Raw genomic sequence first — 3158 nt, 5'->3', positions numbered from 1 at the left:
GGAGCCGAAAGCAGCAACAACAGCCCCCCAACACACACACAGGCGCGGGGCAGCTCCCAGCAGGGATGAAGGGGGGGGGTAAAACCACTTACATCAAACTGGGCTTATGCTGCAAACGCCTGGCACAGCCGCCCCGGCGGCATTTTCCGCCCCCTCCGAGTCTCCGAAAAGCTTCATCGGCAGTCTGGACTTCCTGGGAGGAGTCGGGGAGGCGGCAGGAAAGGCGGGAGCTGCAGCACTAACGGGGAAATGCGGAGCGGGCAAGCGGGGTCGCGCGTGGCTCTGCAGCACCGGGGGAGCGATGAGAGGGCTTTGGGGGGGCAAATCCCATCCCCCCGGGGGGCTTGGAGCCGGAGCTGCCAGAGGATGTTGGCCGCCTGGAAAAATATCCCAGCGTATTGTTCAGATGGAGGCTCACACCGGCATAATTATAGCGGGAAAATTTTTGCGGTGTGACTATAATTACTTTGGGATAGCAGTGGCAGGGGATTTCCCCTTGAGTGAAGCCTTTAGTCATTTTGAAAAACGAATTTTTAGGGCAGTCAGGCACTCCCAAAAACGGAACCCTGCAGGCTTACTATTACTGGAGAAGAGTATGGATCACAGGTACAGAAGGTATGGATACCCCATCCCTGGAAGTGTCCAAGGCCAGGGTGGATGAGGCTTGGAGCAACCTGGTCTGGTGGAAGGTGTCCCTGCCCATGGCAGGGGGTGGAACTGGATGGTCTTTAAGGTCCCTTCCAGCCCAAAGCATTCTGTGATTCTATGAAGGTGAATGCATCAGCATTCAGAAGATATTATTAGAGGGTATCCTACTGTGACGATAGAACCTAAAGCAAGATCCTGTACCATCGTCTGACCCCTGGGTTGTGGATGCTGAAGGGACACAGCAGCCTCAGATGGGGATTTCAGTGCATGGATGCAGGAGCTGGACTCTCCATCAGTCATTTGAGAGGTGACAATCGCTCAAGTGAGGCATAGAGCGCAACTTGGGCTCTCTCAGCTTCCCTCTTCCCTTTGTGACAGGGCTCTACATGTACGGATGAATCCAGTCATGTAGGTCTCCTGAGTGAGTAATCACTGTCTCCCTTTCACAGTAGGAAAAAGTGAGCCACAGGGAAAGGAAGTGGCTGACGTCCTCTGTGCCAAAGGTTCCCAAATTCTAACCTGACATCCGGCCACTGGGCTCACACCATCCCTGCCATGACTAAGCGGGAGGGAATGTCAGTGCAGGCAGATGCAAACACTTTGTTTTCTAAACTTGTGTGTAACTCAAACAAACAGATGGAAGGAAACTTGCGTTTACTTTTGTAAGAATGTACACGGCACATCCTGAGCCATCTAATAGCTCAATGCCATTTTCTACTCTCCTGGCTGCTGCCCTCGCTGTTTTTTCTTTGCCCCCTCCTCTGCCAGGCTTGCACCTCCCCTGGTTGTGGTTTGCCCCTCAGCTGAGCTCACTTGGCTAGCTCAATTAGCAAAAAGCCAACCTGGCAGAAAACACTGTCTACAACACTGCCCCTGGCAGGTGGGATCATAGTTCTCCTGGTACAGGTCCTGTGCCTACCGCCACAGGGGGATGCTAAGCCCTATAATGTTCCTAGAAAGCCACAGATGTGCTTATTTTACTATATCATTGATCACTTGTGTATGCAAGTTAAAATTGGCTGCACTTAACCACTCAGAACTGCCTGTTGTACGCTAATGAAATTATAATGAATGCCTTTGAACCATCCTTTATGAATTTTTAAAAAAATTATGCAGCCCAATGTCCTCCAATGAGTCAGCCAAATGAAAATAAGCATTAGTGAATCAGCCTGCTTTTTTCAGATACCACAAAATTACTGTTGGACGTATCTTCGTAACACACCAGTGTTACTATTCCTGCTCCGAGGAAACAAATGCTGTGTTTTTCAGTGGCCTCTGTTTGGTGAGCTGTTGTTAGAGAAATGGAACGGGGTTTTAAAAATATTCCACTTTAGAAACGTCACATAGGTTGGTTCCTAAGGAAATAGTGGTAAAGGCTGCAATTTAAATGATTTTCGTTCTCTTATTGTTAACTAGCCTTAAATGTTATACTGGTTGTATCCGTCATTTTTTATTTGAGGCATCTAGTGAGATGTTCACCAGATTTTCTCCACCATGGGCCATGTGCCCCCAGTCCCTAAATATGGATGATGCCAGTGTCCTGGGTGATTGCTTGGTGATTTGAAGGATGGAAACTGGGTGTGCGTCAGAGTTTTGGTGCCGGGTGGGTGTGTGAGGGGAAGACTGGGTGGTCAGGCCTGGGCTATGCACCATTCCTCCCCCTGCACGGGGCACAGCCACAGAGTGAGGCAGGTGAAGCTGATTTTAACCATTTAGGATTTAAGGAAAGGGATTAAAGTAATCTGAGAGGAAGTAGGGCTTTGGCAAGGAAAGACACAGCCTCCGTTTGTCTCTGAGCCTTGAGGTGATGTACACCAGGTCCAGGGAGCTGTGTAGATGCCCCTCTCAGAGCTTCACGTGGCTCGAACCACGCTGAGGCGCTAAAACTGAAACAACGTGATGCCAGGGCATGGCAGCTGTAATTTTGAACCCTTCTGTGTTCAGAGCAGCCACAGGAGGCTGAATCAGGGCCTGGTGTCCTTCTTCCTGAGGGACAGAGCTGCTGTCCCTCAGCGCCAGAGGCTGTGAGACCGAGTTGTGCATAGAATTACATTAAATGAAATAATGACAGGAGGATTGGTCGTGATCGGGTCATAAATCTTAATAAAGAGGTAATTTTTCCCAAAAGAATAAATTCTGAAGTCCTGCTGTCCTGCTACAGCAGGTGAAGGCGATAAGCTCTCCGCCTTCCCCTTCTGCTCAGAGCTGAGCCGGGAATGGTTGGCGACCCCTTTAAGACACTCATCATCTTGAGCGCTGCCCTGCATCAAGATGGCGTCCGCGCCTTCACTTTCCCGCCCGCGCCACCATAACTGCCGCCTAGCTTCCCGGGTTGCCCTGTACAAAGATGGCGGCGCGCCCTTCTCGTCGTGCCCGCTCCCGAGATGACGGTGCCCTCCTTCGCTTCCCCGCTAGCGGCGGCAGCGGGACGGGCTGATGGCCGTCATGCCGGCCGGGTGAGGTCAGTTCCGGGGTGGGGCTGTCGCGGTGCGGTTAGGGCCGAACAAAAG

The sequence above is a fragment of the Eurypyga helias genome, unplaced genomic scaffold, assembly GCF_000690775.1.
Source record: "Eurypyga helias isolate BGI_N326 unplaced genomic scaffold, ASM69077v1 scaffold5595, whole genome shotgun sequence".
In the NCBI taxonomy this organism is placed as follows: domain Eukaryota; kingdom Metazoa; phylum Chordata; class Aves; order Eurypygiformes; family Eurypygidae; genus Eurypyga; species Eurypyga helias.
This window is presented reverse-complemented; position numbering follows the sequence as displayed.